Raw genomic sequence first — 25,666 nt, forward strand, 5'->3', positions numbered from 1 at the left:
AAGTACTAACTGTATGGAATATAATAATTCTAAAGTGACTTTTAAATATTAAAAGATTGATGCTACTCTGTATTTTTCAAAGAAATGGTCTTCTAAGTCAAGCATTTTGTTTTTGACATCAATAAAATTTTAAAAATAAACATATTTATGATGGAAAACATTGGTTTTACTAAACAATTCAAACACACGGAAATTTGCCTCAGCCATGTGTAAGAGGTAAGATATGTGAGTACAGTTATGTTAGTTTGTTAAATGCTAGGGAAAAGATAAAAATGTCCTAGTGATCTAGGACTTCATTTTCTTCTACTACCTTCAAAGACCTCCAGTGTCTGTCAGGTTTGAGGGGAAACTAGAACTACCCATATAATCTGACCCATGTCCTTTGATTGATTGATTGATTTTGCATGCGCAGGCACCAGGAATTGAACCCAGGTCTCCAGAATGGCAGGCTAGAACTGTGCCACTGAGGCACCATGGCCAACCCACGTCCTTTGATTTAGTTCAAAATCAGCAAGCACTAACTAACAAGAATTCTATAAGAAATTGGACAATTGTGTAGTTGCATATTTGAAAGTTGCATTTCTAAATGTGAGATAGAAAAATAAAACATTAGGTCAAGCAGAGGATTTTCATCTTTATCCAATTATTTTCAGCACAATAATTGGTTAATTATTCTTTTTTTTTTTAACATGCCATAGTCATACAATTGATTCTCTGCTAGCCTTGCAAAAGTCCAAATTGACTCTTAATAAGGCAAGAATATTGGAACAAATATTTAATGATGTGGTTTATTCCATCACCAAGACATAGTTTAAAACTAATGCTTATTGCTAATTGGTTTGCAGTTCTGAAGTTAATATCATTATATATTTTTATTATTTCTATAAACTAGTTTTTTTAAAGTTTTAAATAAGGTAGCACCCATTAACTCTGGTTGCTACAATAACAAAAAAATTATTCTAAATGGAAGGCTAAATGAATGGGAGTATGATAGATGGAGTAACTGGACAGGAAGAGAAAAGCTGCTTGAAACTGCATAATAAAAGCTTAATTATTTATTCTCTGTAAAAGAAATTATTAATCAAATTCCTCCTTCCTAGTCTCCTTCAGTCAGTATTCATCTAATAAGGAACAGCCTCATGTCTGTTAGTGGATATTTATAGCCATGGGGATGGTTTACTCTATACTTGTGTAATAATACCATTATTGCATAGGGTACATAAAAGTTTAAAAAAAAAAAAAAGGCAGACATTTCACCTGCAGTGTCCTCAAGATGGTGGTGCCTCTCCATTTGTTCACCCTTCCTTTTGGGGAATTGCACTTTCATGTCAAGCACAAAGCCTTATATATATATATATACACAAAATATATATCTTCCTATAGGAGACTAATTCTTTCAAGTCAGTAACTTATCTCAGTTTTTCTGGACAGCATATTCTCCCGCTAATGCCTCTTGGAGAGTTATGTTCCATATGTGGGATTCTTAGTTACTGTTTAAAAAATATGTTAAAGATATGTTGACAGATCATGTGTTGGTTTACAGTTCTACCAAGCAGAATATCATAATTCCTCATATTTCTCTATTTTATTTTTTAAAGGCTTCTCTATTTTATTTTTTAAAGGCTATGAGATAGTCACCTATTTACAATCACTGAATTTAGGGATTGTGTTTATGACACATTTTTGTTATTGAAAACGTCTCTTGTTTGGTATTTCTGGATCAATCATTGGTTCAAAATAAACCAATAAAATTAGTGTGGGTGTTCTTGTTTTCCCACCTTTCTTATTTTATTTTCTTCTGTCCTCATATTCCTGTTCTATCCTATGGTCTAAGCAACCATTCTAATATTTTTATTAGTATATGCTTTTATAAAATGCATATTGTTTGGCAGCAGGTGGGATCGAGGCCATCAACATGACGAGCACCTTGTACCATATTTCCAATTTGCTGGAGAAAATGACATCCGGCAACAAGGACTTCATTTTATGGCTACAGATGATTTGATGACACAACTGCAGAATGATTCCATCAAGTTGGATGATGATAGTGAAAGAAAAGTAGTAAAAATTATTTTGACGTTACTGGAAGATAAAAATAGACAGGTACAAAATTTAACTGTCAAATATCTTGGCCCTCTAGTGAGTAAAGTGAAAGAATACCAAGAAGAGACAATTGTAAATACCCTCTGCACTAACATGCTTTCTGATAAAGAACAACTTTGAGTATTTCAAGTATTGGCCTTAGGACAATAAACAGAGAATTTCCTCCTGCTTCCAGTGGATCTGCGTTAGCTGCTAATGTATGTAGAAAGATATCCGGACGTCTGACCAGTGCAATAGCAAAACAGAAAGCTGTCTCTTTTCAACTAGAAGCCTTGAATATTACAGCTGATATGTTAAGCAGGCAAGGAGGACTTCTTGTCCATTTCCATCCTTCAATTCTTACCTGTCTACTCCCCCAACTAACTAGCCCTAGAGTTGCAGTGAGGGAAAGAACCATTATCACTCTTGGCCATCTGGTTATGAGCTGTAGAAATATAGTTTTTGTAGATCCCATGGAACATCTTTTGTTTTAGCTGTCAAAAAATTATTCCATGTCAACAACAAGAACCTACATACAATGTACTGCTGCTACTGGTAGGCAAGCTAGTCACCGAATAGGTGATTATCTTGAGAAGATAATTCCTTTGGTGGTAAAATTTTGAAATTGCAAATGACTAATTAAGAGAATACTGCATTCAAGCCTTCAAATCATTTGTGAGAAAATGTCCTAAGGAAGTATATCCTCCTGTTCCTACCATTATACATATTTGTCTTAAATATCTTACCTATGATCTGAAATATAATTATGATGTGAAGATGAAGATGAAAATGCTTTGGATGCTGATGGTAGTGATGACAACGATGAAGCGAGCGATGATGAATACAGTGATGATGATGACATGAGTTGGAAAGTGAGACATGCAGCTGCTGAGTGCTTGGATGCTGTAGTAAGCACAAGACATGAAATGCTTCCAAAATTATACAAAATTGTCTCTCCTGCACTAATATCCATACTTAAAGAGTGTGAAGAGAATGTAAAAGCAGATGTTTTCCATGCATACCTTTCCCTTTTGAAGCATACTTGTCCTGTGCAAAGTTGGCTTTTTGGCCCTGATGCAATGGAATAGGGAGAAGCACCTTTAAACAATGCTTCAATGTCAGATTCCCAACATTGTTAAAGCAATGCACAAACAGATGAAAGAAAAAAGTGTGAAGACCCAGCAGTGTGTTTTAACATGTTAACTGAACTGGTAAATGTATTACCTGGGGCCCTAATGAAGCACATTCCTCTACTTGTACCAGGTATCATTTTCTCACAGAATGATAAATCAAACTCATCGAATTTGAAGATTAATGGTTTGTAATGTTTATGTGTAATTCTCTGTAACCGTTCTTCTCAAGTCTTCTATCCTCATGTTCAGGCCTTGGTCTCTCCAGTGGTGGCTTGTGTTGGAGACCCATTTTACAAGATTGCATCTGAAGCAATTCTTGTTACACAACAACTTGTCGAAGTAATTCATCCTTTAGATCAGGCTTCCTTATGTCAACTCCTTATATCAAAGATTTATTTACCTGCACCATTAATAGGTTAAAAGCAGCTGGCATTTATCAGGAAGTCAAGGAAAGGGCTATTTCTGGTATGGGACAAATGATGTACAACCTTGGAGTCAATTTGGGTTCTGAGTTGCCTAATACCCTTCATATTTTCTTGGAGAGACTAAAGAATGAAATTACCTAATAAACTACAGTGAAAGCATTGACATGATTGCTTGGTCATCTTTGAAGATAGATTTGAGGCCTGTCCTGGGAGAAGGGGTTCCTATCCTTGCTTCCTTTCTCAGGAAAAAACAGAGCTTTGAAACTGGGTACCCTTTCTGCCCTAGATATTCTAATTAAAAACTAGTGACAGCTTGACACCTGCCATGATTGATGTAGTCCTAGATGAGCTCCCACCTCTTATCAGTGAAAGTGATATACATGTTTCACCAATGGCTATCAGTTTTCTTACTACACTTTCAAAGATAAGTGGATCCACTCTCAATGAACTTATTGGACTTGTGAGATTGCTCTTGTTGCAGGGAGGTGCTCTTAGTGCCATGCTAGACTTTTCCAAGCTCTGGCTGTCACTGGAACAAATAACCTAGGATACATAAATTTGTTGTGCATGCTGACAAGTCCTGTTTACTCTTGAAGCACAAGGCTCTTACTCACAAGCAGTCTTACTATTCCACTGCCAAATGTGTAGCTACCCTTACTCAAGCATGCCCTAAAGAGGGACCAGCTGTAGTAAGTCAGTTTATTTAAGATGTCAAGAACTCAAGATCTACAGATTCCATTTGTCTGTTAGCTCTATTTTCTCTTGGAGAGGTTGGGCATCATATTGACTTAAGTGGGCAGCTGGAAGTAAAATCTGTAGGCTTTCACTTAACCATCAATTACCATTCTGAATATAACCCTCAGATTCATTTTTGTATTTTTTTTTTTTTTTACGTGGGCAGGCACTGGGAATTGAACCCAGATCCCCTGGCATTGCAGGCAAGCATTCCTGCCTGCTGAGCCACGGTGTCCCGCCCCCAGATTCATTTTTATACAGATCCATATGAGAATACATATACACATATGTATATTCATATACACACATACACATATTCCCTGTAGCCATTTGTGGAGGTGAGGAGAGAGGAGTTGGAAGCATTCAGGATGCCCGTTATTGGGAAGTGAAAAGGTAAAATAAGGTGGATGCACACTATATTTTAGTTATGGTTTAAAGCATAACTGATTATAAGCTCCTTTCTAACTTTGTTTCATTTTAAAGATGTGGAAGAACAGTATCTAAAATATCCCTTATTAATAATGGCTTGTTATGTGCTGCTGAATTGAATGTGACCAAGGCTACTCTTACACTCAAATCTGGGTCTTCCAGTGTTCTTAGGAAATCACCTAATGTAGTTCTTTACTAGTGGATCAATAGGTTGTGGATGATCAGAAATAGTAAACTTCACAGCTGTAACTTTTCTCAGGTATGTCTGTCCCAATCTACAATTCCACCAGACAGGCCTGCACATTCCTACACCTACACACTTTTCAATGCTTTCCATTTATGGGCCAAGCTAAAGGTGGCATGGTAAAGTCATATGGTTTTTGCATTTATATGATTAAACTCAGTTTGAAAGTTTCTTTATAGACTTGGTTAGATTCGACTTTTACTTTTTTATCGTTGCTTTCTTCATTTGCTTACTTTCTTTTATGGGTTCTTTCTTCATTTTAGTCACAGAAATCTCTTGTATATCCAAGATAATAATCCAGATTCAGTGTCATTACATGTATCTTCACCCATTCTATACACTGTGGCCTTTCTTTAATTAAAGAAGTTGTGGGTTTACAGAACAATCATGCATGAAATATAGGATTCCCGTATACCACCTTATTATTAACACCTTGCATGGGTGTGGTACATTTGTTACCATTGATGAAAGCCTATTTTTATGATTGCACTTTTAACTATAGTTCATGAATTAATTTAGGGCCCACTGTTTGTATTGTGCAGTTCTATGGATTTTTTTGAAAAATTATTATTCTAATAGCATATACACAGCTTAAAATTTTCACTTTTAAACATATTCAAATACATGATTCAGTGCTGTGAATTACAGTCACAATATGGTCTTCTTTATTGCACAAAACCTCAATTTTTACAAAATCCCAATAGTCAAACTGTTGCCCTATGACATGTGCTTTTGAAGATTGTTTAATATTTCTTTGCATGTTCATCACAAAGCTATTTTGCTGCATTTTCCTCTAACTTTGCCGCTCTATATTGCACATATAGATTTTTAAGCTATTTAGAGTTCTCTTTTGCATGAATGATTTTGTCTAAATTATACAGTGCATATAATTGTCTCAAAAGAGTGGATAGATGTAAAGGTGTGAATAGGGCATTGAAAAAGTATAAGAGGCTTTGTGCCATGGCTATTTCATAGCCAATGAAGTTTATTCAAGGTGTGATTATTTTTCATTGAAAACTTTTCTCGTTCAAAACCCCACAGTGATGAGGTGAAATATAGTCAGCATTGGCAATTTTGACAATCTCTACAGAGACTGATAAAAAATAGTATAGGAGCAAGAAATGATGACTGACAAAATATATTCATGGTTAGTGAAAATAAATTGGTAAGAGAATTATGTTTAACAATTTCACCTTCTAAAATAAGTTTAGTTTCAGATTTTTTCAGTTGTATTCTAAAACAGACACAGGGGTTACAACATTTCACAGAGAAGTACATATTAATTCAAACAGATTTCAACCAGTATTGTGGGGTTGCAGTACTATATAGAAAGCTGACATGTTTATTTCTTGATACAAACGAGGAACCAAACCTCTGTGTCTCTCCTCACTATGATACATACATTTCATATGAATGAAAATTAGTAATACTATATAATTCTTCTATGACAAAATGCTTTTGGGGGGGGAGGGGCAGGCATCGGGAATTGAACCCGGGTCTCCAGCATGGCAGGTGAGAACTCTGCCTGCTGAGCCACCGTGGCCTGCCTGACAGTTTGCTTTTTAAGCAGTTTTCCGAATAGCAAGATAAAATGTGTCTAAATAACTTTAAGATTTTATTAATGCTAAACTGTTCATGCACCATCAGATATTCAGAGTATGTTCTTTTGAATATGAAGAAAGGGAACATTGATAATCATTGTGAGTATTGTAGGAACGTGTTCTAGCTTGCAAGCTGCCATAATGTGATATACCAGAAATGGAATGGCTTTTAAAAAGGGGAATTTATTAATTTGCAAGGTTATGTGTTCTAAGGCCATGAAAAAATGCCCAAATTAAAGCAAAGCTATAGAAATGTCCAATCTAAGGCATTCAGGGAAAGATACCTTGGTTCAAGGAGACTGATGATGTTCAGGATTTCTCTCTCAACTGGAAAGGCATATGGAGAACATGGCAATGTCTGCTAGCTTTCTCTCCAGGCTTCTTATTTCATGAAGCTCCCCCAGGGGCATTTTCCTTCATCTCCAAAGGTCTCTGGCTGTGTGAGCTCTCATAACTCTAAAGTTTTTTCCAAAAAAGGTCCCTCTTAAAGGGCTCTAGTAAGCAACTCCACCTTGAATGGGTGGGGACACATCTCAATGGAAACCATCTAGCCAAAAATTACCACCCACAACTGGGTGGGTCACATCTCCATAGATAATCAAAAGCTTCCACCCAGTGATATTGAATAAGTATTAAAAACATGGCTTTTCTGGGGTCCACAAGAAATTCAGAAGGGAACATTGATAATCATTATGAGTATTGAAGATTGCAAAATAGTTTAAATAATTTTAGCAAAAACTATTTCAAAGATAAATTAATTCCTAAAATTTTAAATTAAAATTTAAAATTTGTAGAAATGTATAAGAGCATGTTAAAACTGGGCATATGATTCTTACTCCTATTTTATTTTTTTCATAAGTAATTTAGTGGGAACAGTTCACAAAGCCTTGTGAGCACCGAATATATAAAGGATCTACTTTAGGAAAGAAGCATTTCTTTATAATATTTGTATCTGCACTTATTTCTTTAAATTTCAAACTACAAACTAAACATGTTAATTTATGTTCTTTTAATCTCCAATTACAACCTTATTATTGTATACCAGATTTTTTAAACACTTTTTATGATTTTATGCTACTTTCTCTATTTGAAGGAATCATATTTTTATTCACCAAAAGAAATACCTTTCCTTTGAGCAAATGATCATTTCTGATTTTTATTTTTGTTTTTTAGGTTTCTGCAAACACAGGGATCCCATAGTTGTGTGTCTGTATACATATGTGAATTTCTTATGAACTTTGAATTATCCTCCTATCTTTGAAATGAATGAAAAGATATACCTATTGTATCCCATTCACTGGCTTTTTACAAGCCCAAGACACAGCAAGTATTGCAGAAGAAAAGGCTCTAAGAAGATGCCCAGCGGAACCACAGCATGACTCACTAATTACCAGGGTTAGTTGTCCTTTCTGCCATCACAGCTCCATGTATATTTCTTTTTTCTTAAACTGAACATTTTGTCAGAGTATGGCCCTCACAAGTAGAGGCAGGCTTATTTCTTGGTGATGGGAATACCAGCAGCTGCAATTCCCTCTGGTATTGGTTCTGGTAGAACTTCTAAGTAAACTAAAGAAAAATGTCTGCCTCAGCAATCAGATAAAACCAAATGAACCAAAATGTCCTGTTGTATTGGTAACTTATTGCTGCTGTAAAAAATTACCATGAACTTGGTGACAAACAACATAAATTTATTATTTCACAGTCCTGGAGTTCAGAAGTCTGACCCAGGTACCACCAAGCTAAAATCTAGATATCATCAGGGCTGCCTGCCTTTATGGAGGTTCTGAGTAGATTCATTACCTTGTATTTTCCAGTTTCTAGAAGCCATTCACACTCCTTGGCTTGTTTCCCCCTTCCTCCATCTTCAAAATTAGCAAAAGTGAGTCAAATCCTTCTCACATCGCATAACTCTGACTCTTGCCTAATCAAATCTCCCTCTGAATTTTCTTCTGCTTCTCTCTTCCACTCTTAAGAACCCTTCTAATTCCATTGGATGCACCTGGAAAATCTAGGACACTCATCCTATCTCAGGATCAGTTCATTTGCATGCAAAATTCTGTTTTCAACATTGATTCCACTTTGTCATTTAACCTAATGTAGTCATAGGTTCTCAGGATTAGGAGGTGACAATCTTTGCGGGGGAGGGGCACTCTCCACACCTGAAATATATATATACCTGAAATTGATATTTCAGGAAGTGTATAGCACCTGTTGCAAAAGAAATGTTGACCTTCATCGATACTAAATTCCTTTATTCATTAATTCAGCAATTTTAGTTTAGGTTATTACGTGATGGGTACTTGATATGCAATAGAAAGCAAAATAGACATGTTGTTGTTCCACCCTTTTAAATCAATTTCCTATGACAATTCCCTGCCAAAATAAAACCAAATGTAAAGGTGAAAAAGGAACTCTATAAATAATTAATGATTTATTATTCTCCCTGGTGTCTTTCTGCTTGATTTTAGAGAATTCTTGATATGGGATTTTTAATTGATAAATTATTAAACAACTTTTCTCAACTTGAGTGAGAAAGCTAAGGCAAATAATAAGTTTTTTCTTGGTATCTTAACCAAGAAGACCTAAGGACATCTTGTGGATAGTAAATGGGTACTATATTGTAGTAGTATAGTGTAGTAGTATAGACTGCATGTACTTTTGAACTTTCTAAAATGGGTCTAGCCATCAAGTATATATATATATTTTACTCACAAGATTTAGCACTAGCCTCGATAAAATGAAAATAACTATAAAATTCAGTAGTTGGGGAAACCTGTAGTCTTGTTATAAAATTTAAAGGCAGTGTCCAATTCTTTTCAACTATGATTTTCCATGGAGATCCCTTTTCACATTAACATACAAATAAATGTCAACAAATTCTCTCAGTAAAGTGTCTAAACTAAGAATTTGTTTAATATATGTGTCAGTCATTGGACTACTTAGAGAAGACAAATGTCAGAAAAATAACATAATTTGCTTAATAATGAAAGGATACACTTTCAGGCAAATTTCATATTAATTTAATTAATCATAACTATGTATAAATGTTCTCCAGTATTATCATCTTTATAATAATTTTATAAATTAAAATTCAAATATAATAACTACAAATAGATAAAGTTATTTCAATGTAAAAAATGAAATCATTTAATTAAACCATATAAAAAAAGAGGAAATATTGATGAACTTCTTTCTAGTCTGGGCATGTGTATGTATATTTACACATAACTAGCTGTTAAACATGAAAAGATGCTCAACTTTATTCATAAGAGAAATGAAAATTAAACCTATACTGAGAAATTGCCTCTCGTATTGCTTCTACTATACAAGGAAACAAGCTACCTCATGCATTTGCGACATGAATACAAAATACTATAACCCTACAAAGAGAACTCTGACAATACCTATCAAAATCACATATGAGTTTATCTTTTTTTTTTTTTTTTTAAAGGAAAGACAGAGAGAAGGAAGGAAGGATAGAAGGAAGGAAGGAAGGAAGAAAGGGAAACATCTTTAAACATTTTCTTGTTTTTTTTTATTGTATTCCGTTTCTTTGTTTTTGTTACATGGGCTGGGGCCGGGAATCGAACCGAGGTCCTCCGGCATAGCAGGCAAGCGCTTTTGCCCGCTGAGCCACCGCGGCCCGCCTGAGTTTATCTTTTGACACAGTAATAGCACTTCTATAAATTTACCTTGAAAATATATCTCTGTGTTCTTCAAAAGAATCACTGCCCAGGATTGTTCATCGTGGCATTAGTTGTAACAGCAAAATATTGGAAACAATCTAAATGCCCACACATAGGTAAATGATTAAATAAACTGTGATATTCACAGAACAGATGTCAAAATAAAAATGAGGAGGAGTCCTATGAACTAATGTGGAGTGATTTTTATGATATATGTGTTTTTAAAAATGTCCTATAAAATATCATGCCCTTTACATGACAAAGAAAGAGAAATTAGAATATGTGTTTACATGTGCTTAGTTTACAAAAAGAAACACAGCAAGGATAAAACAGATACCAGTGTAATTGCTTACCCGCAGGTGTGAGAATGGGGTAGAGGAGCAATGTTGGAGTTTCAGTCATATACTCCTCACAAATACATGTTCAAGTCTTAATTCATGTTCCTGTGGGTGTGTATTCATTTTTTGAATAGGTGCTTTGATCTTATTTAGATGAGCCCAAACAATTAGGATGGGCTTTCATCCATTTGACTGGGGACCACATAAATAGAGTAAAACTAAATAGAGATATAGATGACATAATAGGAGAAGAAGCCCAAAGTTAGTAGAAGCTGAAAGTCAGAGAAAGTTACAAGAAGGGAGACAGATCACTATATAATAGAGGAAGCTAAGGAACCTCAAGGATTGTGGCAAGTCGGCGCCAGAGTGTAACAGACTAGGAGAGAGTATTACCCATTAGATTTTGGACTTCTAGCCCCCAAATATGCACACACATACATGCACACACATACACACAGCAATAAATTCCTGTTGTTTAAGCCAACCAATGCGAGGTGTTTGCCATAGCACCCTGGCAAACTAAGAGAGACAGGAAAGAGGATGAGACTTCTCTAAAATTGCCTCATTATATAGTGATTTTTAACCATGTTAATGTTGTACATACTCAGAAAATAAAATTAGAAAGGTGAACCTAACTTCATATAAAATTGGTAACACAAGAGTAAGGCCAAATTATTCCAAGTAATTTTGGACATAGTGCTCCTACTGTACAATTACATGAGAACTTGTCTGAGGACAAAAAGAACCATGAAAACATCTGAACCATACTTGGTGGATGGGTAAAAGTGTTTTAATTCCAAGACCATTTTGCCTGTGATGAAGCTAGAGTGAATACATAAATATAGTGATATTGTCCAGACCCAGGGTTTTTAGTGTGAGTGAAGACACAAAAATATAGAACGCAGGAAACTGAGTGAATAGCCTAGAAAAGGGAAGTATTAATATAGGTACATTATATTCCTACTTCTGATCACTGAAAGGGCCTAGAAACAATGTTACCTCAGAAGTGATGAACATATTCAGTGCCACTATAGCGGTTAGTAAATGCTTTTCACCACCAAAAAAATAAAAAGGAAATAAATTCCTGAAGAAGTGGCTGATTTTAGGACTGAGTTATGGAATGGACAAGCATGGGATATCTTGTTACTTTGTTGCAAAAAAGAAGAGGATAAATATATCCAAAGACAAACACTAGCTTGTAGGAGCTCTTCCTGATGGCTCAATTCAGAATACTTTGAACATTGAAAAGAATGATGACAGTAATGGAGTTTGACACTTCTAATGTGTATATGTGCATGTGCATGTATGTGTGTGCTTTATAACAAGCCAGAATAAATAGTAAAAAATAAAGTGGAGGGGATAAAGAAGACTGTTCTTTACAGAAGAATGCTAATAATAAATGAAAGAAAATAGAGTTAAAAAGCATCTTGTGGCAAACACTGAAATAATTGATAAAGCGATCATAAGTTGATGCTAGAACCCATTGGGTAAATATTTTGGGGGAACAGGATATTCACAGTCTCAAAGATTACTTTAAATATATAATGTATATATAATTAAAAAGAGAAACATGTACCCTAATGTGGTAGTGAGGTTCAGGTGTCAACTTGGCCAGATGAAGATGCCTAGTTCTATTGCTGTGGACATGAGCCAATGGCATGTGACCTTCATCTGTTGCTGATTGTATTTGCAATTGGCTAGGAGGCATGCCTGCTGCAACAAATGATGTTTGATTTAATTGGCTGGTGCTTAAATGAGAGAACTCAAGGTAGCACAGCCCAAGCAGTTCAGCATACCTCATCTCAGCACTTGCAGCTTAGCCTAGGCCTTTGGAGATGCAGAAAGGAATCACCCCGGGGAAAGTTGTGGGAACCCAGAGGCCTGGAGAGAAGGCCAGCAGAGATCACCCTGTACCTTCCCAGGTAAGCAAGAACCCAAGTTGAAAGTTAGCTGCCTCTCTTCTAAAGAACTATACTTTAACTAAATAAATCCCCTGTGGTAGTTAGATTCAGTTGTCAACTTGGCCAGGTGAAGACACCTAGTTCTGTTGCTGTGGACATGAGCCAATGGTACATGAACCTCACCTGTTGCTGATTTTATCTGCAGTCAGCTAGGGGGCGGGCCTGCTGCAATGAATGATGTTTGACTTAATTGGCTGGTGCTCAAAAAAGAGAGCACAGAGTAGCACAGTCTAAGCAGCTTGGCATTCCTCATCTCAGCACTCGCAGCTCAGCCCAGGCCTTTGGAGATGCAGAAAGAAGTCACCCCGGGGAAAGTTGTTGGAACCCAGGGCCCTGGAGAGAAGGCCAGCAGAGACCATCTTGTGCCTTCCCATGTAAGCAAGAACCTCAGTGGAAAGTTAGCTGCCTTTCCTCTGAAGAACTAACAAAATAAATCCCCTTTTATTAAAAGCCAATCCGTCTCTGGTGTGTTGCATTCTGGCAGCTAGCAAACTAGAACATCTAATAATGAAGAAAGCTGTCACACACCTCAATCAATCCTTCAAAATGAACAATTTCCAATAATGGAAAAAACTGACATTTTGTGCATCCTGCTATGTGACACCAAGAAAGATATATAACTTATTTAATGTTCTTGCCAAAAAAATTATTTAACCTAAATAACCATCATGAAGCACTAGTCAGACAAATTCAAACTAAGTAGCATGCCATAAAAAAATCTAGCCTGAAATTTTTAAAATGCTAATACCTGAAAGAAAAATATTGATGTTGTTTTTCTTCCTTTAAATATCATTAGATTATGATTTTTAAAGGATAAAGACCATTATTGGAAAAATGGAAATTTTGAATATAGACATGTTAGGTTCCCATGTCAATGTTAAATATTTTCTTCTGATTATTATAGTGAAGTTATATAACTATGTGTGTTTCATTCCTAAGTATTGTATACTAAATAATATTTTAGAACAGCCAGAAGTAAAAATCTAAAATTGTGGAATTGTAACCCATGTCAATCTCTGAAATATGTTCTACAACTGATTGTGGTGCTGTGCTTTGAAATTTATAACTGTTTTGTACGTATGTTATTTTTCACAAAAAAGGGGGGAAAAGTTGATTATGATGATAAAGAATATTTAGGCCCTCTACCCTCCTGTATTTTGGAACAGCTAGAAGGAAAAATATGAGAGATTCGTATGGTAGCCCATGACAAACTTTGGGATCTGTCCTATAACTACTTGTTGAAGAGTGCTTTGAAGACTATTGCTTCTTTTTTTTTTTTTTTTTGCTTTGTATATATGTTACACTATACAATAATAAAAAAAAGAAAAAGCAGAGAGGCATTCCCTGATCACTATAAATAAACAGCTCCTCCAAAACCCTGAACACTGTCTACTCTATGAAAATTCGTTCTCAATTATAGTACTTATCACATCACATAAGCATCTGGAGAACAGGTAATTTATCTACTTTGTTCACTGTTGCATCTCCAGAACCTAGCATAGTGCCTAAAACATAATGGGTAGTTAACAAATATTGTCAAATGGATGCATGAAGTATAATAGTGTGCATACAGTCCTAAATTAGACTTCAGGCTATTTGAATCCTACCCTTAGCACCCATACTAAAACGACCATTTTTCAAAGTTCTTATATATTCTTCCCTATTAATGGTTCTTTAGATTTTCAATTATCTAATACAAATTTAGTGTATAATAGCACCATTTAAAATTTGTCTTTCATTTAGTACCTACCTTCCAACACTCTTAAGAAAAAATTGCATTTTGTGTTTTATATTTTCAAGAGGATTGACAAATTGGCCTCCCCCAAAGTCAGGATAAAATTGTAAATCCTTGCACAGCTGTCTCTTCAAGACTCATTTCTTAGCTATGGGATATAATACCTTAGAATTCCCCCTTACATTCCTCTACCCCTTATATAGATTTCAGATAAGTATTTATAATGGCTTAAAATGAAAATACACTTGTTAGGCTTTCCATTGTTGAGTTGAGAGTTCCCTGCCGATATTCATATGATATTAAGAAGAAATAACTCAGGACTTAAATTCAAAACACTTGGATTTGCATTCAGGCAATCCCACATGTTGGATATATGATAAAGTGCGTTAGACTAAATGTATAGACACAATGTATCAACCATACTTTCTCATTTTCGATTTAGTCATTTATAATTGGGTTGGACAAAATTTTCTGTAAAGAATCAGAAGGTAAATTTTTATATCTTTGGGCTATACAGTCTCTGACATAACTACTTAACTCTACCTCTTTAATAAAAAAAGCAGCCATAAACAATACATAAATGAATGGGCATTGTTGTGATCTAATAAAATTTTATTTACAAAAGCAAGCACTGGCTGGATTTGACTCACAGGTATAGTTTGCTCTCCCTGCTCTGCACATGGGAATAATAATAGCATTATTGGCTCTTTTCAACGGTTGATGTAAGCGATCAAATACATGAGAATGGACTTCATAAGCATTAAAATGCTAGACTCTTACATGATGTTAATTATTGTTAATGATTTTATAACCTTATAATTCATTCTGTGAAATGCTCATATAAGAATGTTATATAATCATTCAATACCATGACAAATAACTTTGCTGTCCTCCATGAACTTCCTGATTCTAAACTCTGCCACATGATATCGAAATGCAAAATCCCTGATTTTTACAATCCATTTGTGTAAAACAATTTCCTCTTCATCTATAAAGAGTATATGACAGAAACACATCACGGTATTTTATTGGTTTAATGAACATCAACAAAAATATAGGATTAAATTATAGGGGAAATAAAACTGATGACAAAATTAAGGATGTGAGATATTACAAACTTTTTTACTGAGCTACCTTAAAGAGATAGAATGTTCTGAAATGGCTTTCCATCAAGAGTACTAAGAGGTGATGCTATCCATTTAAATAGATTTTAATTTGTTCTAAATTATAATTCAAATACAAATCACATGAGATGACCATATTAAGGAGTCATTGTTAGCAAGACAGAGCTTGATGGCAATTTTGCTGTCTGCTTGGGAATGCTGAGCAGAGAAAGGCACTTCTGTTAAGAAATCTGGGAGAACACATTTTATGGACATCTCTGAGGAGCAATTGAACCAACTGAATTCAATTAAAAGTTGGCTTGAAACCAAGAGGATATGAACTTAGCCAGGAGAATACAGCTATGTATTAAAAAAAAGAATGAAAGAAATTTAGACTTGAAGGTAAGAGATAGGTGATTGCACTAATGTTTTCCAAAGCTCTCTACTATGAGATTGTGTTCTTGTTAGAATAGCAAATCATTTTAATAAGCATGAGCCTTTAGGAATTATTTCCAAGCCACTGCTTCAAAAGCTGAACTAAAGAACTGAGTATGAACCTAACCAAAATATTTACTTAGGATTCGTTTTTACTCCACTGAAGTTGCTCTTCTGATTACAATTTAACAAATCCTAAGAATACATCATAATCTTTCTATATGATACATGATTCATGAAAAAATCACCTATATTTTTCTAAATTAATTGTTTTGATTTAATGTCAATATTTATTTATTTTTATATCCACGTGACCATTGTATTAGCCTTGCCAAAACACACATATGTACAAAAACAGTAATCTATGAAGTCTGTCCCCAGAAGACTGTCATTCTATTTTTATATTAATGAGTATATAAAAGACTACAGATGATTTTTTTTACTTATTATGAAATTTACCACTAATTAATGATTTGGACATTTAGGATTGGGAAATGGAAGATATGCATTTCTTCTAGATATTTTTATATTTTTCTATTAGAATAATGGTAATGCTTTAGTGTAATGATGTAGACCCAAGTGAAAGGATCAGCCCTAGAATGGATGCGGATGAACTAATTGGTTTATTATCATCTGTGAAAATAATCTTATTGAAATAATATAATGGTGAGTGCTTATTGTTATAACTAGTTGACAGACAGATATTGTGTGTAGAGAATAACATTGCTAACACTAATAGTAGTCACAATAAAATATATTGTTCACTTCCTGTGTACCATGAACTGTGCTAAGCACTTAAGTTGCATTTTCTGACTTAGACTTCACAATAAGTTTGTGAAGTAGTTATTCTTATTTTTCCATTTTGTGTTTGAGAAAAATGAGTACCCATGATAGAATAGGAATAGTAATCAGTATCTAATGATCCTTACCACTAACCCTCACATAACTCTATAAGGTCAGCATTATTCTCCTAATTTTCTGATGAGGAAACGGAGGCTCAGAGAAGTCAAGAAAATCATTTAAGGTCACCTAATGATAAGGTCATAGAAATAATAATTAAATAGAGTATTCTGATCTCAGAATCCACCCTCCTAACCAATACAATATGCAAAAAAATCAGAAATATTAATATCAAAATAGATAGTGATTTAGTTATAGAATATGAGTTAAATTATTTTCATAGCTGGCATGAAACCACTTCTCAGGAAGGAAATGTCTTTGGAAAAACACATCTATGAGGTAAGACTTCCAATACAGAGGTTCAGAAAATGAGAAAAAATAAGGTAACTTGTTAGTCATAGTTCCTGGAGAGTAGGAGAAGAAATTGGAAAGAAAGAAGAGGGAGATGGCTATATAATCAAAGGGAATTGCAGGAATTTAAGTATATAAAGTATAATGCCAAATTCTGTGCTGGGTGGTTTGTGATATAATCACTCCATAGATGTGAATTGGGTTATTAAGGCAGTGTTACAAGTGCTGTTTTAGTTTACTAAAACTGCTGGAATGCAATATACCAGAAATGGATGGCTTTTAAAAAGGGAATTTATTAAGTTGCATGTTAAAACTCTAAGGCCGGACTTCCTGGAAGATGGCGGCTTAGTAAGGCGCGCGGATCTTAGTTTCTTCTCCAGGACAGCTACTAGGGGAGTAGAAATGATACAGAAAGTGCCCAAAGCCACAACAGAGATAAAAAAGACAGCATACCCCATCCTGGAACGGCTGGCTGGCTGAGAGAAGCAGCTCGGGTGAGATCGCCGAGGCGCGCGGGCCTCACCGGGCGGGGCGGGAAGCGGCTGGAGTTACTCCCTTCCCCCTTCCCGGGCCGGCTGGGAGAATTGGAGAGGCGGTCTCCTGAAACCAAGGCGTCAGGCGCCCACACCACGCGCAGCCCCCCGGACCAACTGAGAGAATTGGATCGGAAATCCCCAGGCCGTGGAGAACGGTGACCGGTGGGGGAGGCCCCTTCCAAACCCGTGACTCCCGGGGAACGTGCACTCTCTCGGGCGGGCCGCTGCTGCTGCCGCCCTCCCGCCACGCTTGTCGCCCAGGGCCGACTAGGAAATTCAGACGGGCTCTTTCCCGGGCTGTGGCGACCAGCAACCCACCCTGCGTTTGGACCCCGGGCCGGCTCAAGCTGCTTCGGCTAGCGAACCCCCAGGACGGCGAGAGTTTTCCAAAGTTTAAGGTCCCACAGCACCTTTTACTGGTGGGACCCGCAGACAAACGTGTGCCACGAGCCCCACCTACTGGGCAGGATAAGAAAAACAGAACCCAGAGATTACACAGAAAAATCTTCCAAAATTTTGGACCCAATACCCAGGGAAATCTGTCTAAATGCGCAGACGCCAACAGAAGATAACGGATCACGCTCAAATAATTGAAAATATGGCCCAGTCAAAGGAACAAACCAATAGTTCAAATGAGATACAGGAGCTGAGACAACTAATGCTAAATATACGAACAGAAATGGAAAAACTCTTCAAAAACGAAATCGATAAATTGAGGGAGGACATGAAGAAGACATGGGCTGAACATAAAGAAGAAATAGAAAAACTGAAAAAACAAATCACAGAACTTATGGAAGTGAAGGACAAAGTAGAAAAGATAGAAAAAACAATGGATACCTACAATGATAGATTCAAAGAGACAGAAGATAGAATTAGTGATTTGGAGGATGGAACATCTGAATTCCAAAAACAAACAGAAACTATCGGGAAAAGAATGGAAAAATTTGAACAGGGTATCAGGGAACTCAAGGACAATATGAAGCGCACAAATATACGTGTTGTGGGTGTCCCAGAAGGAGAAGAGAAGGGAAAAGGAGGAGAAAAACTAATGGAAGAAATTTTCACTGAAAATTTCCCAACTCTTATGAAAGACCTAAAATTACAGATCCAAGAAGTACAGCGCACCCCAAAGAGATTAGCCCCAAATAGGCGTTCTCCAAGACACTTACTAGTTAGAATGTCAGAGGTCGAAGAGAAAGAGAGGATCTTGAAAGCAGCAAGAGAAAAACAATCCATCACATACAAGGGAAACCCAATAAGACTATGTGTAGATTTCTCAGCAGAAACCATGGAGGCTAGAAGACAGTGGGATGATATATTTAAGTTACTAAAAGAGAAAAACTGCCAACCAAGACTCCTATATCCAGCAAAATTGTCCTTCAAAAATGAGGGAGAAATTAAAACATTCTCAGACAAAAAGTCACTGAGAGAATTTGTGACCAAGAGACCAGCTCTGCCAGAAATACTAAAGGGAGCACTAGAGTCAGAACTGAAAAGACAGAAGAGAGAGGTATGGAGAAGAGTGTATAAAGAAGGAAAGTCAGATATGATATATATAATACAAAAGCCAAAATGGCAGAGGAAAATATTATCCAAACAGTAATAACACTAAATGTTAATGGACTGAATTCCCCAATCAAAAGACATAGATTGGCAGAATGGATTAAAAAACAGGATCCTTCTATATGCTGTCTACAGGAAACACATCTTAGACCCAAAGATAAACATAGGTTGAAAGTGAAAGGTTGGGAAAAGATATTTCATGCAAATAACAACCAGAAAAGAGCAGGAGTGGCTATACTAATATCCAACAAGTTAGACTTCAAATGTAAAACAGTTAAAAGAGACAAAGAAGGACACTATATACTAATAAAAGGAACAATTAAACAAGAAGACATAACAATCATAAATATTTATGCACCGAACCAGAATGCCCCAAAATACGTGAGGAATACACTGCAAACACTGAAAAGGGAAATAGATACAAATACCATAATAGTTGGAGACTTCAATTCCCCACTCTCATCAATGGACAGAACATCTAGACAGAGGATCAATAAAGAAATAGAGAATCTGAATATTACTATAAAGGAGCTAGACTTAACAGACATTTATAGGACATTACATCCCACAACAGCAGGATACACCTTTTTCTCAAGTGCTCATGGATCATTCTCAAAGATAGACCATATGCTGGGTCACAAAACAAGTCTTAACAAATTTAAGAAGATTGAAATCATACACAACACTTTCTCGGATCATAAAGGAATGAAGTTGGAAATCAATAATAGGCAGAATGCCAGAAAATTCACAAATACCTGGAGGCTCAACAACACACTCTTAAACAACGAGTGGGTCTCTTGCAAAAATTGCAAGAGAAATTAGTAAATACCTCGAGGCAAATGAAAATGAAAACACAACATATCAAAACTTATCGGATGCAGCAAAGGCAGTGCTAAGAGGGAAATTTATTGCCCTAAATGCCTATATCAGAAAAGAAGAAAAGGCAAAAATGCAGGAATTAACTGTTCACTTGGAAGAACTGGAGAAAGAACAGCAAACTAATCCCAAAGCAAGCAAAAGGAAAGAAATAACAAAGATTAGAGCAGAAATAAATGAAATTGAAAATATGAAAACAGTAGAGAAAATCAATAAGACCAGAAGTTGGTTCTATGAGAAAATCAATAAGATTGATGGGCCCCTATCAAGATTGACAAAAAGAAGAAGAGAGAGGATGCAAATAAATAAAATCAGAAATGGAAGAGGAGACATAACTACTGACCTCACAGAAATAAAGGAGGTAATAACAGGATACTATGAACAACTTTACGCTAATAAATACAACAATTTAGATGAAATGGACGGGTTCCTGGAAAGACATGAACAACCAACTTTGACTCAAGAAGACATAGATGACCTCAACAAACCAATCACAAGTAAAGAAATTGAATTAGTCATTCAAAAGCTTCCTAAAAAGAAAAGTCCAGGACCAGATGGCTTCACATGTGAATTCTACCAAACGTTCCAGAAAGAATTAGTACCAATTCTCCTCAAACTCTTCAAAAAAATCGAAGTGGAGGGAAAACTGCCTAATTCATTCTATGAAGCCAACATCACCCTCATACCAAAACCAGTCAAAGATATTACAAAAAAAGAAAACTACAGACCAATCTCTCTAATGAATACAGATGCAAAAATCCTCAATAAAATTCTAGCAAATCGTATCCAACAACACATTAAAAGAATTATACATCATGACCAAGTAGGATTCATCCCAGGTATGCAAGGATGGTTCAACATAAGAAAATCAATTAATGTAATACACCATATCAACAAATCAAAGCAGAAAAATCACATGATCATCTCGATTGATGCAGAGAAGGCATTCGACAAGATTCAACATCCTTTCCTGTTGGAAACACTTCAAAAGATAGGAATACAAGGGCACGTCCTTAAAATGATAGAGGGAATATATGAAAAACCCACAGCTAATATCATCCTCAATGGGGAAAAACTGAAAACTTTCCCCCTAAGATCAGGAACAAGACAAGGATGTCCACTATCACCACTATTATTCAACACTGTGTTGGAGGTTCTAGCCAGAGCAATTAGACAAGAAAAAGAAATACAAGGCATCAAAATTGGAAAGGAAGAAGTAAAACTATCACTGTTTGCAGACGATATGATACTATACGTCGAAAACCCGGAAAAATCCACAACAAAACTACTAGAGCTAATAAATGAGTACAGCAAAGTAGCAGGTTACAAGATCAACATTCAAAAATCTGTAGCATTTCTATACACTAGCAATGAACAAGCTGAAGGGGAAATCAAGAAACGAATCCCATTTACAATTGCAACTAAAAGAATAAAATACCTAGGAATAAATTTAACTAAAGAGACAAAAAACCTATATAAAGAAAACTACAAAAAACTGCTAAAAGAAATCACAGAAGACCTAAATAGATGGAAGGGCATACCGTGTTCATGGATTGGAAGACTAAATATAGTTAAGATGTCAATCCTACCTAAATTGATTTACAGATTCAATGCAATACCAATCAAAATCCCAACAACTTATTTTTCAGAAATAGAAAAACCAATAAGCAAATTTATCTGGAAGGGCAGGGTGCCCCGAATTGCTAAAAACATCTTGAGGAAAAAAAACGAAGCTGGAGGTCTCGCGCTGCCTGACTTTAAGGCATATTATGAAGCCACAGTGGTCAAAACAGCATGGTATTGGCATAAAGATAGATATATCGACCAATGGAATCGAATAGAGTGCTCAGATATAGACCCTCCCTCTCATCTATGGACATTTGATCTTTGATAAGGCAGTCAAGCCAACTCACCTGGGACAGAGCAGTCTCTTCAATAAATGGTGCCTAGAGAACTGGATATCCATATGCAAAAGAATGAAAGAAGACCCATCTCTCACACCCTATACAAAAGTTAACTCAAAATGGATCAAAGATCTAAACATTAGGTCTAAGACCATAAAACAGTTAGAGGAAAATGTTGGGAGATATCTTATGGATCTTACAACTGGAGGCGGTTTTATGGACCTTAAACCTAAAGCAAGAGCACTGAAGAAGGAAATAAATAAATGGGAACTCCTCAAAATTAAACACTTTTGTGCATCAAAGAACTTCATCAAGAAAGTAGAAAGACAGCCTTCACAATGGGAGACAATATTTGGAAATGATATATCAGATAAAGGTCTAGTATCCAGAATTTATAAAGAGATTGTTCATCTCAACAACAAAAAGACAGCCAACCCAATTACAAAATGGGAAAAAGACTTGAACAGACACCTATCAGAAGAGGAAATACAAATGGCCAAAAGGCACATGAAGAGATGCTCAATGTCCCTGGCCATTAGAGAAATGCAAATCAAAACCACAATGAGATATCATCTCACACCCACCAGAATGGCCATTATCAACAAAACAGAAAATGACAAGTGCTGGAGAGGATGCGGAGAAAGAGGCACACTTATCCACTGTTGGTGGGAATGTCAAATGGTGCAACCACTGTGGAAGGCAGTTTGGCGGTTCCTCAAAAAGCTGAATATAGAATTGCCATACGACCCAGCAATACCATTGCTGGGAATCTACTCAAAGGACTTAAGGGCAAAGACACAAACGGACATTTGCACACCAATGTTTATAGCAGCGTTATTTACAATTGCAAAGAGATGGAAACAGCCGAAATCTCCATCAACAGAAGAGTGGCTAAACAAACTGTGGTATATACATACGATGGAATACTATGCAGCTTTAAGACAGGATAAACTTATGAAGCATGTAATAACATGGATGGACCTAGAGAACATTATTCTGAGTGAGTCTAGCCAAAAACTAAAGAACAAATACTGTATGGTCCCACTGATGTGAACAGACATTCGAGAATAAATTTGGAATATGTCCTTGATAACAGAGTCCAGCAGGAGGTAGAAACAGGGTAAGATAATGGCCAATTGGAGTTGAAGGGATACAGACGGTGTAACAGGACTAGATACAAAAACTCAAAAATGGACAGCACAATAATACCTAATTGTAAAGTAATCATGTTAAAACACTGAATGAAGCTGCATCTGAGCTATAGTTTTTTGTTTTGTTTTGTTTTGTTTTGATTTTACTATTGTTACTTTTATTTTTTTCTCTATATTAACATTCTATATCTTTTTCGGTTATGTTGCTAGTTCTTCTAAACCAATGCATATGTACTAAGAAATGATGATCATGCATCTATGTGATGATGTTAAGAATTAATGATTGCATATGTAGAATGGTATGATCTCTAAATGTTGGGTTAATTTCTTTTTTTCCGTTAATTAAAAAAAAAAAAAAAGAGAAGGGATAATTGGAGCTGAAGGGATACAGACTGTACAACGGGACTGGATATAAAAACTCAGAAATGGACAGCACAATACTACCCAATTGTAATGCAATTATGTTAGAACACTGAATGAAGCTGCATGTGAGGTATAGGTTTTTTGTTTTTGTTTTTTGTTTGTTTGTTTGTTTGTTTTTCTTTTTCTTTCTATTATTGTTTTAATTCTTATTCTGTTGTCTTTTTATTTCTTTTTCTAAATCGATGCAAATGTACTAAGAAATGATGAATATGCAACTATGTGATGTTATTAAGAATTACTGATTGTACATGTAGATTGGAATGATTTCTAATTGTTTTGTTAATTCTTTTTTTAATTAATAAAAAAAATATTTCATAAACTTAAAAAAAAAAAAAAAACTCTAAGGCCATGAAAATGTCCAAATTAAGGCACCAACGAGAGGTTACCTTCACTCAAGAAAGGCTGATGCAGAATGGAATGCCTCTGTCAGCTGGGAAGGTACCTGGCATCTGCTGGTCCTTTACTTCTGGGTTCCATTGCTTTCAACCTCTGTTTCCTGTTTGGATTTGTCACTTGGCTTCTCCAGGACTGGGTTTCATCTCTTGGCTTCCCTTGTTTCTCTCCAGGTTCTGGCTTGCTTAGCGACTCATGGGAAGGCACATGGCAACATCTGCTGGGCTCTGCCCACGTCTAGGCATCTGCTTTCTCTATCAGCACTCCAAGCATCTCCAAACAGCCATGTCTCTGTCAGCTCTGAAGCACCTGATCTCCAAGTGTCTGCATCTGAGCCTTCTCCAAAATGTTTCCCCTTTTAAAGGACTCTGGTAAACTAATCAAGACCCACCTTGAACGGGTGGAGTCACATCTCCATCTAATCAAAAGGCCACACCCACAATCAGATGCATCACATCTCATGGAAATAATCCAATCAAGGTTCCCATGCTGAGCGGTACGTCTGGCTCCACAAGTTTAGCTCAGGGTTAAAACATAGCTTTTCCAGAGTACATAATAGAGTCAAACCAGCATAGGTATTTATTAAGGACACCTGAAAAGACTCCTAATGACATCAGATTTATCTATTATCTGTCTATCTACCTATCTATTTATCTATCTTTCTATATATCTATCTTCTGTCCAGCCATCTATCTATCTGCCTCTAGTAAAGGATGTCATAGCAAAGAGCCACTTAATTAATTTGTCAATTAACTAAATTTTTTAGTCCTCTGTAAAATCTAACATTTGATGGTAAATGGATATAATTAGTTATTTTGTAGATTGTATGTTTTACTATGTAAGGTAGCTCACTTTCCTCTGATTTATACTCCCAGGCCTTGAATTTTCCTTTATTTTATATTAACACTACCACTTACACTTTTATGGTTGTGGTCCCATGATATACATTTGCCCTTCCTTCAATTTTTAACATTTCTGTGATAGTTGTTACTGATCATGTCTTGGTAAATAGTATTATTTTTAACCTACACTAAGAATCCTTAGCTTTTACTAGGAGTATTTAAGCCATTTATATATGTTATTTATAATGGATATATTTTCTTCTACACATAACCATATATTTCTGTTTTCTCTTATATGCTATTTAATTTTTTCCTCTATCTCTTGCTACATTGATTTAGTTTTTTTTTTCTTTATATTTTCTCTGATGATTTGTAAGGTATATTTCCTACTTATCTCTAGGCTTAAAAAGATGTATTTAGTTATTTTAACTGTAAGAATGAACTCTATCAACATCTGTTTAAGATTAGAAATCTGTATTATTTTGCATCTCACCTCTCACCCTCTTCTCTTCACTCTCCAGTTTTCGATTTTGGTTCTTTATCCAAAATTTTCCTCCAAGATAAGCTGCAAGCCTCCAAATGCCACTTATTTCTGACTATATACAAGCAAGTGAGACCACTCTCTGATTTCATGACTCAAGCATCAACAAATTTTGTTTATTTGATATCTTAAAATTCATTATGCCTCAAACAAAGCTTTTGAATCCTTAGCATCCCAAACTTAACCCACTTTTATTCTTCCTTTTCTTGGGAATTGGTATAAGTATTCATTCAAACACAAACCTAGATGTCGTCCTGGATTCCTTTCTTTCCCACACAC

The 25,666-nt window shown here is 35.8% G+C and overlaps 1 non-coding gene and 1 pseudogene across 1 annotated transcript; both read left to right on the plus strand.

Annotated features, from left to right (window-relative positions):
* Positions 1-1,915: 1,915 nt before the first annotated feature.
* Positions 1,916-25,666, plus strand: part of LOC143683312 (cullin-associated NEDD8-dissociated protein 1 pseudogene) — a 42,869-nt pseudogene continuing 19,118 nt past the window's right edge.
* Positions 5,998-6,141, plus strand: LOC143685231 (U4 spliceosomal RNA). The gene has a single exon (XR_013176480.1). It is a non-coding gene; the product is annotated as a U4 spliceosomal RNA (small nuclear RNA).

This window comes from Tamandua tetradactyla, chromosome 5, assembly GCF_023851605.1.
Source record: "Tamandua tetradactyla isolate mTamTet1 chromosome 5, mTamTet1.pri, whole genome shotgun sequence".
Classification (NCBI taxonomy): domain Eukaryota; kingdom Metazoa; phylum Chordata; class Mammalia; order Pilosa; family Myrmecophagidae; genus Tamandua; species Tamandua tetradactyla.